Source organism: Cydia amplana, chromosome Z, assembly GCF_948474715.1.
Source record: "Cydia amplana chromosome Z, ilCydAmpl1.1, whole genome shotgun sequence".
Lineage (NCBI taxonomy): Eukaryota > Metazoa > Arthropoda > Insecta > Lepidoptera > Tortricidae > Cydia > Cydia amplana.
In genome coordinates, this window is record NC_086096.1 from 31542417 (window position 1) to 31556148 (window position 13732).

Below are 13732 nucleotides of genomic sequence, written 5' to 3' on the forward strand. Positions count from 1 at the left end.
CAGCACTTACAATGTCGGAAATTATGACAACCGTTGACTTATTATTGACTTAAGGTTATAAAATTTGTTCTGCTACCCTCATTTGATTATTCTACATTCAAACACATTCTAAATTCAATAGTTTATTTTTTCGTTGTCATGTCCGAGTTACGCGGAAAGACCCTAACTATGAAATCTATAAATTAAAAATTTAAAACCTAAACTAAAATTAAAATAAACCTACTTAAAAATTAAACTAATACTTATAATATTATATAAAAACTAAAATGCAATACTAATAAAATAAATGTCAATAATATAATTTATTTGTTTTTTTTTTATTTATTTCATTTATTTTATCTATTTTATTTGTTTTATTTATTTTAGAAACTTACAAAATTAAAAGTAGTAGTATGTAACTACAAAAGTTAAATTAATTCAGAATAACATTCTAATTGAATAAAACGTTATTTAGTATAATCCTACATCTGGAATAAATATTCCGTTTTGTCTTTTTCATTTAAAATAAAAGTGTCATGATTTATTCACTTTCTATTTATTCTAAAATAACGAGTGCAAGAATTATTCTTATTCAAATCGATTGGAATAAGAATGAAATTTCTGTTTTTATTCTTATTCTTATTCAAGTTATTTTTTGCCCAACTCTGCTCTAGATTACTCTCGTGTTGTTGAAGGTGACTATTGAACAAAATCTGCAAAATATCTTTCATGTATGAAGTCAATTATTTGCACTTCCTAGTACCTAATAACATGAAGATAATAAATATACCTACACGGGCGAAGCAACATGCGTATTTAAATCGAAACGCTGCGCTCCGCTGGCACGCGCTACAACGCAAGTGCACCGAATGTTTAAAGGTCGTGGTATTTTCTATTGTATTAGGATATTTAGGATTAAGCAGAATGCGGTGAGAGTCATAGTGACAACAATAAAGCCTTATTATTGTACTACACTACAGTATTGTTATCAGTACTCTGCCGTGTCATGACTAATTGATGTAATTGTAGATACATGAGTTAGTGGTAACAAGGTTAAATGGCATTTATTTGGTCATATTATACGTCATATTATATGTAGTACAATGTATATAGATAGTAAAATGAATTTAACCCCTCTTTTCAATGGTCGGATTGATTTGAATTTTTTGAAGCCTTCGAAACGGTGATGATAATTTTATAATGAAGCTACATAGAAAGTAAACTGCGAAATTATAATTATGATGGTTCAATGTATATTTCTTTGCGTATTAAGTATGTATTTTGTTTATTATTCCTACCAGCCTTGAGGTCTTACGTATGCTATCTCTTTCACACCTACGGAAAGTGAATGAGATAGTAAATTACTGCAGGTAAGAAAAGAGTCCTACGCTTATCACTATAATTAAATAGATTTGCAGAAAGTTGCAGGCGTGTTTGCACTTGAGACCGTCATTCATTACTCATTGGCAATAACAATAGGATTAAGTCGTGGCGTGGTGAATTCTTTGTCAGCATTTGCTAAACACGTGCGGCAAGCGTTGTGTCAAATATACCTGTTAATTTCCGTCTAAATAATAAATGCAAATTTTAAATATCAGAAGAGCTTTTAAAAACACCATAAGTCTTGGTAGTAACTCGGATACTGAAACCACATACTATAGTTCGTTTTTTTTTAGCATTAGAAATAAGGTAATAGTACATTATTGCAGAGGCCGGGAAAGGGCAATTCGTGGATGAGTTTCGATTCGTTCGAAGAAGACGAATCCACGAATTGCTATTCCTGCCGAGGCATATATAGTGCTTTTCTCCAAACATGCGAGGAAATAAGGTAAAATAATAATTATTTAAGCAGCAAGCATCACTCAAATCGAACCTTCACATCAAAAATGTCAAAAACAATTTCCCTCTAAAATATTTTTTTTTTAAGTTAAGGGCACAAACTTATTCTGCCATTCAGTACCATTCAATATAATTGTGCAATATAGTTGGTCAAACCAATTTGTCAGTCAGTAAGAACCAGGAAAACTATACCCATCCTTTTCTTTTGGGTGCTAGTACTAGTGTAAGACAAAGATAGTATGATTCTCTCTGTCTCTGTTTATGTACACGGATGAGATCCTTAAAAAAATATAAAAATAATCTTTGATTTTATTAAGCAGTATTTGCACGATCATACACGAGCACAACGGTCTTGTAAGAACGAGACAAGTAAGGTCGTTTATCTTACTATCTCACTCTATCCTATAGTTTGAAATGATAGCTGATCGGGTCGTGTAGACGCGGCTCGCGGCTACAATAATTGGCTGTTTGCGTTTTTTATTTTTAAAAAGTAAAAAACACTACAGTAATAAGTCATTACTGTAGTGTTTTTTTCATTCCCGTCCGCTAGAACAGGACAGCGATAGTTTGATTTTTTTAAATTAGAGTTTGACAATAACGTAGAACTTCCCGTACTATTTTTGCTACAATAAGGTGAACATTTCCGAGCATATTGGAGAAAACAATCTTGATGTCTCTTTTAATTGAAAAGCACATTTTAAAAATAAGTTACGGTAAATATGTAACAATTATGAATCTAATACGATCTTTTATAGTCTTCTGCTTTCATAAGTAATAGTTATGGTTTTTAAAAAGTGTTTTTCAATTAAAAGACATGTCAAAATCGCTTACCTTCTTTCAAGTTCTTTCTAATGCTAAAAAAAACGAATTATAAACATAATTCGAAAACAGAAAAAAATCATGAGTATTTTCCCCATTTGTTCCTGCCCAACGTGATCGCCGCGATACATGAGGCGGGGACATATGGGAATGATTTAACTGAAGCGCCTATTCCCATCTGTGCCCGGCGGGGAGAAATAGGAATACACCATATCAAGCCATTCCTTATCCTACCTTTAAAAACATCTTTTTTAGGGTTCCGTACCCAAAGGGTATAAACGGGACCCTATTACTAAGACTCCTCTATCCGTCTGTCTGTCACCAGGCTGTATCTCATGAACCGTGATAGCTAGGCAGTTGAAATTTTCACAAATAATTAATTTCTGTTGCTGCTATTACAACAAATACTAAAAACAGCATATAATAAATATCTAAGTGGGGCTCCCATACAACAAACGTGATTTATTTGCTTGTTTTTGCGTAATGGTGCGGAACCCTTCCTGCGCGAGTCAGACTCGCACTTGGCCGGTTTTTTATTTTTTACATTAATTTAGGCACAGTGAGCCATTGAAGAGTTTCGCTATCCACCATCCGTTCAGAGCAGCTGAATTGTACCTGATGATTTAGTTATCACATTAAAATAAATACGGGTATCGTCCAATACCAAGACTATGCGGCAGTAAATTAAATTTGTAAGATTTTATTGCATAAAATCAGGTATAAATTAGTCAAGAAACATAATAGTTTCTTGTCTAATTTACTTCTATCTATACGTAACGCCTATACGGCACCCATACTACATGTTTAATCCAGGAATATTATTTAGAATATAAAATCATGATTATATTTATTTGATTAAGAATGAGATGATTCTTATTCAATTTTTTCACATACGAATTATTTCCGATCAAAATTATTTGAATAATTTTGACGGGAATAAAATCAACATGATTTTATTCTTAGGAATTCTTATTTAAATAATGATTTTATTCTTGAATGCCCAACACTGCTTACTAAGTATGTATGTAATGTATGTATCTATTTAATTTAATCAAAACTATTTCATCTACCAATGTTATAGATACCCAATGAATATGTATAATGAATTCTGCCCTAGTAGCACGGTCGCATTTTTATCGTTTATCACCATGCCTGTCACGTTCTAACAAGTATGTAAGTGCGAAAGTGACGGGCATAGTGATAGTCGATAAAAATGGAACCGTGCTGAGCCCCCTGGTATTCATGAAAGATTTGTAATATTAAAATAAGTTTATAACTGCTATAGATATATATTTTCTGATCGCTGCATTAAGCGGTACAAGGTAAATTACGACTTAGCTCATACAACTCACCGCATCTGAAAACATTTTAAACTAAAGTCTATTTTTTATTCGGTAGACTAAAATGACATTTCGTAGTATGAACATCATGTGTCATTTCATTTCATACTATGAAATGTCATTTTAGTCTACCGAATAAAAAAATAGACTTTAATTGCTTATTATAAAATAAGCTCATAATAACTAGTACATATGTCATTTGTTAACAATGGTAAAATATCTACCACAATCCGCTAGCGCATGTATCTTTATCACAAAGTGTTTTTTTTTTAAATCACTTAAGATAAATTATACCTAACTAGGTACCAGTAAAATTACTAGTTAGGTGAAAATTTTTCTTTAAATCAGTCTTTAATCTGTAGGTACATATCAAGTGTGAACCCGAAAATAAAAATAATAATCTAAGTAGCATAAAATATATCTAAATAATAGCAGATATTACTAGGATAGGATGTTGTTTACTTGCAACCCCTTTTCTAAAAATTTCTAAACTAGAATTGACAAAAACAATAGGAACACACAGGTATAAAGATAAACAAAGGAATGGCCGCGCTGCGCCGCGGCTGTCGCTCTAAAAATAATACTGTAATCGCTCACTTGTTTTCAATTTTAGCTTAAGGACTCAAAGTGCAATATTGTTTGAATTGACAATAAGCGAAGTTACCGGCAAAAAAACTTGTTTGTGCTGGAGGCTTCATAGACCGCCCATGCCAACCACGGTTATTCAATAATAAGTTGAATTTAAGTCTGCGTAAAGTTTACAATCGTTTGAACTGGTTCAAAACCTTATTATGAGGTAACAGCATAGACGGGGTTTTTATTTCGGTTACCGGTAACAGGGGTTAACTCGAACTGATACGGTTACCGAATCAAAGTGTTACCTTATCAGACGGTTACCGTTATGGTAGGGGTTTTTATAACCACTTCTAAAATAACCCTATGAAAAACCCCGGTTAAGGTAACCGGTTCCGGTCCCTGACTGGACGGTTACCATCAGTTTGTCACTGACATAAACGCCGTCGAGAACGTAATTTACTTTCTATACATCCCGTTTGCACTAATATGCGAGTGCGAGCGAGATGTATAGAAAGTAAATTACGTTCTCGACGGCGTTTATGTCAGTGACAAACTACTTGAGTCACTTATTGACCAACTATGTTACTTGCGCGGAGTTGTGTTGGAATGGAATCGGAAATTATACGGATTCCGAGGGGTTTCTCGCAATTAAATATTTATAACTAGCAACTAGAAAAATCCGTATTCAACAGTTATCGACGGTATTTGTGTAACTATTTGATTTTATAGGTAGGACATAGGATAAGATCTGAATTAAATATCTCTAGGCGCTTTAGGCCCTTGTGAGTAGATTGTAAACTTAGCCGGTAACCGAAATCACACCGAAATATCTGAATTGCATTCACGGACCGTTAGTTGGTGGTCAGCATAAACATAGGTGTATATTTTCGCAACAAATGTGCGTAATCTGCGGCCAGAGTTAGGTTTAACTAGGTACTGATTTTTCATGGGATGCAGCACTGGATGCTTGGAGAATTGCCTTCTGTATTCTAACAATAGTGCGCACTATATGCTATTGCAGTCCGCTACATTCCGCGACAATCGATTCTGTTTGATCTAATTTATTTATCAGTCCCTCATATCGTGCCTCGCATACATGGTATATAGGTATTTATTACACTTAGGTAGGTACATATCTTACACTCAATGGGCAATATAAATTTATTATTATAAGTATAGGTACCTAGATAATTCTTAAAATAATTTGCCATATGGGCCTCTTGTTCTTTTTTTTTCATTGTTATACAGGGTGTCCCAAGAAGTAGTGATATACTGAAGCTGGGAGGTAGAGGACCTAGAGGGTTATCTGAATCACCCCCATGTATGTTCCGCGATTTTTCGTATTTTCGGATGAGATTGAGACGGTACGATGAGATTTTTATTTATGGTGACGTGAATTATTGCGGTAGATGCTTGATTTTTTTTTGTGTGCTAAGCTGATAGACAGGCCAATTCAGTATGGTAACATTTACTATCGTTAGATCTCTGAATGGAATTAAAAAAAAATTTAATGCCAAGAAAGATAAAATTACCCAGTATGTTTTATTTTTCTAAGCGCCCTTTAAGTTGTTAACATACTGGGTAATTTTATCTTTCTTGGCATTAATTTTTTTTAATTCCATTCAAAGATCTAACGATAGTAAATGTTACCATACTGAATTGGCCTATCTATCAGCGCCTATCTATCTAGCCCTCTAGGTCCTCTACCTCCCAGCTTCAGTATATCACTACTTCTTGGGACACCCTGTATACATATAACCTTTTTTATTGTTAAAAATATTACTAAATAAGTGTGACCACGAAAATGATGGTGTATTTTGGAACAACTAATTTTTTTATGTTTGTTGCATTCATATTATAACACAATTATGAACAATATACCCATAGTAAACAGCAAGTTCTTGTATACGTTGTATTTTTAACAATACTATAAAGTAGTCAGGGGTCATCCGAACCGGACCACGTAACATGACGTTCTTGCAGAAAATTTAAAATTTTATCAAAAGAAAGATAAATTAGAATAAAATTTATTCACCAAAAGTTCAAGTGATAACATCCTAAGCAACTTATATCACATCGTCGTTTTCCTCGCGTTGTCCCGGCATTTTGCCACGGCTCATGGGAGCCTGGGGTCCGCTTGGCAACTAATCCCAGTCATTGGCGTGGGCACTAGTTTTTACGAAAGCGACTGCCATCTGACCTTCCAACCCAGAGGGTAAACTAGGCCCGTATTGGGATTAGTCCGGTTTCCTCACGATGTTTTCCTTCACCGAAAAGCGACTGGTAAATATCAAATGATATTTCGTACATAAGTTCCGAAAAACTTATTGGTACGAGCCGGGGTTCGAACCCGCGACCTCCGGATTGCAAGTCGCACGTTCTTACCGCTAGGCCACCAGCGCTTTTTAGGGTTCCGTACCCAAAGGGTAAAAACGGGACCCTATTACTAAGACTCCGCTGTCCGTCCGTCCGTCCGTCCGTCCGTCTGTCACCAGGCTGTATCTCACGAACCGTGATAGCTAGACAGTTGAAATTTTCACAGATGATGTATTTCTGTTGCCGCTATAACAACAAATACTAAAAACAGAATAAAATAAAGATTTAAGTGGGGCTCCCATACAACAAACGTGATATTTTGACCGAAGTTAAGCAACGTCGGGCGTGGTCAGTACTTGGATGGGTGACCGTTTTTTTTGCTTGTTTTTGTTGATGGTGCGGAACCCTCTGTGCGCGAGTCCGACTCGCACTTGGCCGGTTTTTTGTAAGCAACTTATCACATCGACTAAAAAAAACTATAGGTAAACTAAACTGTAAAAAATAGACTATTTTTTTAGATTATGATTGAAAATTTGACTCTGAACACAATAGGGTACATGACTAATTTTCATTTATAGTATCAACCGATCGCGGTTGTTTTTAGGATCAAATATCTATATAGGACCCATTGCATTAAAGCAAAACAAAAGCCAGAAATTATAGTTCAAGTCCGACAGTTGCACTTCACTCGCGAAACGCCCCTCACAAAAGGATAAGTGAACGTGACGTCAAGGTCACTTAGATCCCATCTTGTAGTATGGATGAAACAAGAAAATTGCGTTTTTGTCCATGAAATATTGCGTTTATGTATATAGTTGCTATACCTACAATTTTTTTTTGGATAAAATGTAAGGAATCGAATGGTACCCTTACATTTATCTTTTTTGGAAGTTAAAAAAAACTTAATTTTTGAAACTTTCAGGTCCTGTATTTTTGTAACATTTCCGTATTTTATTTTAATATCCACATTATTGTGATAAATTGCTCATTTGCTATCTATTTTACTAGATTTTGTTATATATTCAACATGTGTCATCATCCCTATTGAATAATAACCCATAATGTATATTCCTCGTATTATCCAAATGTTTTATTTATATATTCAGATGGACAAAGTTACACCTGCTGGGTAGGCATTAGGATTGCAGATACTTTACAGCGCAACATCATTGTCAGACACTGTGAGTTAAAAGAACACAGGATTGCACTATACAATGACTAAATCTAGGCTCACTGGCTCACTGAAGCAGTACATAAAAATTGTTGCTTCAATGTTTAAACGCTGTAAGTTTTTACGCTGCGATTTGCGAAGCAGAATTTGTTTTGTTGTGACTTTAAATGAGCCTTTATGTTTTTTGCGGAACATTATAGCATTACTTAGGGTCCCCCGAGACTAAACTCCGTTGAAATGAGACTAGCGTACCGTCTGATTAAACCAGCGAATCAGTTGTTAGCGCCACACCGTTACAGATATTAATGGTACATACTCATACAGTAAATCCTACTGATTTTAAGTAAGTATGCAGCATGTTCAGTGTTCAGCAGAATGATCGTACGTCGGATCTGAAACGCTGCGTACCTATAATCCAGTTTTCCATTGTGTATTCATCAGTAGTAAATAAAAGAATGAAAAAAAATTTTTACGATAACTTTTTTATGACGGCAAATATACAATAAAATGCCGTTAAAGTTTGCAAACAACAGTGAAACCCATTTTATTGGATGTTTGCGATATCACAACGGGCTCCGCAATTTCTGACATGAATTCATTTATTTTCCGAATTTCGGGCACAGCGCAAAAACAGTCTTGTGCGTTTGACAAGGCCGCGTCGCCGTCGGCGTCGGTGCAATTCTCGGCGAGTCTATCATTCATTGCTTCGGGCCGGGTTTATAGCAGAGTATTTCGTAGTCGACATTGAACTCGTGATACTTGCTCGTATCGATTCCTAAGCACATAATAAATATCATACACAAGAAATTTACATTTATAAACAAGTTGTGTAACAGCTGTTGTGAAAATCGCATACGATTTTTACGAATACTAAACATAGTAGCCATTTATCGCCCACTGCTGAGCATAGGCCTCTCTTCTAGTACGCCACTTGTCCCGGTCCTGAGCTAATCTCATCCAGAAGTGACCCGCAATCTTCCGGATGTCGTCCACCCAACGAGCCAACGGACGCCAGGCGTACCTAAACATAGTACTTACGAATATTTAAGATTTATTTACCTAGCTTCAAAAATTTTTTTTGGAATTGTGAAAACTAACACCGGCTGTATTAAATAAAATTGTAAACTCGCGTTATAAACTATTTTTTGACCCTCGTTAACAAATTGAACAATGTACTACTTAACTATAGTCATAATTCAAATTAGAAGCTTTGGATTTAAAAACGTAAACTTACGTCTGTATTCTCTTACCTGAAAATTAGTAACTTAGCAATATAGACTGTTTTCTATAGTCTCATGCATTCATATTTAATTGGATACTGGCATACTGCTCAAAAGTAGTACCGTCAGCGTCACATCCTATTTAATAATGACATCCAATTATGACCTTTTGGTCAGATTATGCTAAATATCGGACAGGTTTAAGTATTGTCATGGTCAACGCCATTTATTTAAAAGTCCGAGTAAGCGAAATTCGCTAAAGGTTACTGCATAATAATGCATACATAACGGGTTTACCGTCCAGGATGCGGCAAATTGTATAATATGCGATTAAGCGCGTCTCGCACCCAGCAGGTTCATCAAGCCATCACCAACTCATATAATAATTTCCCTCTTCCATACGATGTAAGTGCGGGTTGTACTGTACCACGCATAATCGGAATCACCTAATTGATCAGGGTCAAATATGACGGGGGCAGCTGTCATCCCATAGAGAACTATCAAACAACTCGTACTTACAAGCCAATTTTAACAAACTACTATATTTACTATACATACTATATATTTTTTTTAGCGTCCTACAACGAGTAAATGAGAAGCAGGGTAATACATTTATAGAAAAAAAACTTCGCAGTTGTAGCCGTTGGTCTGTATTCCGCCAGCGAAGAGTTATAGGTACGAGATATTTTAAATTGTTACCTATTTCGCTTTTACGCCATTCTAAAAATCAAAGTTATAAAATTGCGTTGACATTCTAACCTCTGTTTTAATGAAAGTCAAAATAAATTATCAATTTGTTGATTCTTATACAGCTTGGGTGAATATCGTTGTGGAATTTTAGTTAGGCTAATACATATAGGTCAATTCCATAATATAAATTCGTGGTTTGATCACTATTTAGGTACTAACGGTTTACACAGGTCACTTTGCTTTCGATATATACATATTTGATGAAAAAAGTGCACGGTTTCACGGTAGATAAATATGGTATAAAACACCTAATATGTATGTTGGTATTAGTCTGTAAATATTATTTGTTATATCTGCTCGTAACAAAGCGTTTTAAAAACGGTTGATTTAAAAAAGAACTTAAATAAATATACCTACCTTCTTTCCACATTACTACGAATTTACCTTTTAAAATTATTATTAAAACATCTCAGAAATGACATAAAACCGCGCCAAAGGACTATTCGCTGTACCTAATACATTAGTACATATAATATGAATAATTATTAAATTATCATGAGTCATGACCGTTAAGTGAGCATAAGACAATGTCTGTATATACGTCCTAGCGTCGTTATTATGCTTTGGATTAAATGGTCATCACCATCAGTTTCACTTATGTATGAGTTTCGCTGTATATTATGGAAGCAATCCCCACTGACTAGTACCTACCGACTCAACTAGTAGGTAGCAAAGTGCTTAAGTAACTTAGCATACATTACTAAAGAGCAAAGTCACACTCGCCACATCTTGCTCGCTGATCACTACATTATACTACATAGGTACGAGTACCTAATACCATTAGACGGAACAAATATTAGGTTTATAGGAATTCACTGGAACCTACGTGACTCAGTTTTGGCCTGTGCCCTGCAGTGGTACGTATATGTACATTATAGGTTGAATTATTATTATAGTTAACTGTTTTTTTTAAACAAGTTGTTTCTGATTAAATTACTAATGTTGTTTAGCCTAACATAATGCGCAAAAATATAAAAGAAAATGATTGAATAAAGCTTATCATTCAATTTTGCTATGAGGAAACGGAAAAAAAATACAATCGCAATCCGATTACTTATCATTATTGAGTTTTGGATTCGCATAGCGGATATTTTTGCAATTTAATATTTGGAAAGAAGTGCAAAACAAGTAAATAAAATTACCTATTGATTTTTTCGTTATATTAATCACTATCACTACAACTATGTAGACAGGGGCAGATAATAGACAGTGGGAAGCGACACTGTTTTATACTAATAAAACAGTGTCGCTGCCCGCTGTCTATTTGTCCCTATGTATGCTTAGATCTTTTAAACTATACGCAACGGATTTCGATGCGGTTTTTTTAATAGATAGAGTGATTCAAGAGGAAGGTTTATGTATAATTTGTTAACCCGTGCGAAGCCGGGACGGGTCGCTAGTAACATAATAATAGGCATAATCAGCTGTGTTTCTAATGTTTGACGTCTATGTTTTATTTTAGCTAGACAAGGGATAGTGCGACACGTGCCGGCTTACATGAAATCTAATATACATACGTCTAAACAGTGTGATTGCATCTATGAATACTGTATTTTGTAAGTTGGAAACCTACAGCAGCTGAGCATTTTCCAAAAAAATATACATTTCATTCATGTCTTCAAAACATTGACTTCTTGGGCTCATTTTACTCAGAATCATTTGAATATTCACGCCTCATACATGAAAAAATGTGTCCCTAAATTTTATTTTATTCGTTAGGAAAATTTACAGCTAGAGTAACAAGTTAGGTAATAACATAGAAACAGTGAGCCAATTACAAGTTTCCACAGGTAGATAAATGAGATGAAAAAATATGTTTCCAGTGCGTCACGTTCATACAAATAAAAAAATATTCATACAAAAATGTTACGATGTGGAAAGAAAATCTTGGGACACATTTTTTCACGTATGAGGCGTGAATGTACAAATGATTCTCAGTAAAATGAGCCTAAGAACTCAATATTTTGAAGACATGAATGAAAATGTACCTACATTTGTTTTGGAAAACGCTCAGCTAACTAAGTTAAGAAAACTAATGGATACCTAAGTTATTAGAAGTGCGCTCGTATGTTTTGAACTGAATAACTAATCGTTTCTCCCACAGCGGCATATCTACATAAAGCTCAAAACAAAAGAACAATGGGCCCACGGGATATCAAAGGGCTAATAAAGATTACCTATTTACATAGGTAATTAACCTTTTGGACGCCAATGACCGATATATCCGTACCGTAGGTTCAACGCCAAAGACCGATTAATCGGTCACAGACCACAGAGCAACATCGACCTACGTGCATAGACATAAAGTTCAACTTCAGTGTTGACACTTCAATGATGTGGCGTCTGAGTGGCAGCTTTTGTGTTTGACACGGCGTGGAAAAGGTTAAAACAGTTCAAATATAAAAAATAGATGGGTAAAGCTTAACGGTATTTACCAAATTATGCATTATTGCATAAGTAAGTGATGCGTGTCCTGTTTATTAGCAAATGGCATCTATCTACCAGTCATTTCACGTAGGGTGACTGCTATAGTTATTGGCCACTAATAGTAATTGGCCACTACTAATTAACTAATCAGAAAGAAAATAAAATGTTTGCGTAAAGTGGGTGTAAAATTGCAAGCAAAGGAAAAAATAAGCGCTAATTTACAAATAAATGTTTTTCGATTAAAAGTGCGACGCGTAGCGTAGTGCAGTTAAAGCTCACCGGTAACTAAACCGCGATGGAAAAACGTTAATTTTAAATTACAAATGAGTAGTAGTAGTAGGTTAGGTAGGTACCCACGTCAGAACATAAACTAAGATTTTTTTTAAAGTAATTGTTGGTTGGTTTATATACTTGTATGGTATTATATATTATAACTTTGTTCTCAATAATAGGTTGCTATTTCTTTTAAAGATAAGTCATTTGTAATATTTAGGTAATTTACATTTATGTAGCTTACCTCGTTAAAGATAGGTAATCAAACCTATCAAAATCAAACTTTAAATAGCATTATTTTCCACTGCTGCCGACTAGCGCATTAACCTGAAGAGGTAGGCCAGATGACCAGATGACCGAAGATCCACTTTAATATATCACTCGCTCGCAACACTGCGTATCGCTATGCATCGAAACTGGTCGCGTGCGTTCCGCACAACACGTTACTTTAAACTGCGATGACCTTTTTGCAGATTGGAACTTATAATGGTACGGTAAAGTAGTTAATTTTGAACCGAATAAGTTTAAGCGAATATGGGAGATGTGCCAAGGCCCATGAGTGGGTGCGCCGCGAGCGAGCTGCATCCGATGCACAGTGTTCAGAACTGCCGAACCGACTAAGTGCAATGCACTATCTCCTGCCGTGAGGTATTAACCTAGGTTTATGTTTTACTTTATGTTATGACATAGCCTTTACTGGTTTTTTTTTCACTTTGGCTTGGATTCTTAGCCTTATTAAATTGTAGTATACCTACTCAAATCAAAAGTTAATTAAAAATGTTAATTTTATAACATGAGTAACAATACCCAAGGAGGAAAAAAAAGAAAACATCAAGTTAAATCAACGGCACCATTCGATTCCCGACTTGGTGACCAATACATTGTATTTGGTGGAGCTCCTGGATAGGCATTGGCTCCTGTTCACAGAATACTGCTATGATATGCCCTATGAGTACCTATACTATACCTTATATTAAATATACGTTATACGTTTCTTATTCAATATATAGCAAAGGTGGGCG

General features: G+C 35.0%; 1 protein-coding gene across 1 annotated transcript in view; it reads right to left on the reverse strand.

Moving 5' to 3' along the window:
• LOC134661098 (glucose dehydrogenase [FAD, quinone]-like) overlaps positions 1–13273 on the reverse strand; it is a 41277-nt gene extending 28004 nt beyond the window's left edge. The window contains exon 1 of the mRNA XM_063517036.1: positions 12955–13273. The gene's annotated coding sequence lies outside the window, so the exon portion shown is untranslated. The remainder of the gene's footprint in view (positions 1–12954) is intronic.
• Between the last annotated feature and the right edge of the window lie 459 nt (positions 13274–13732).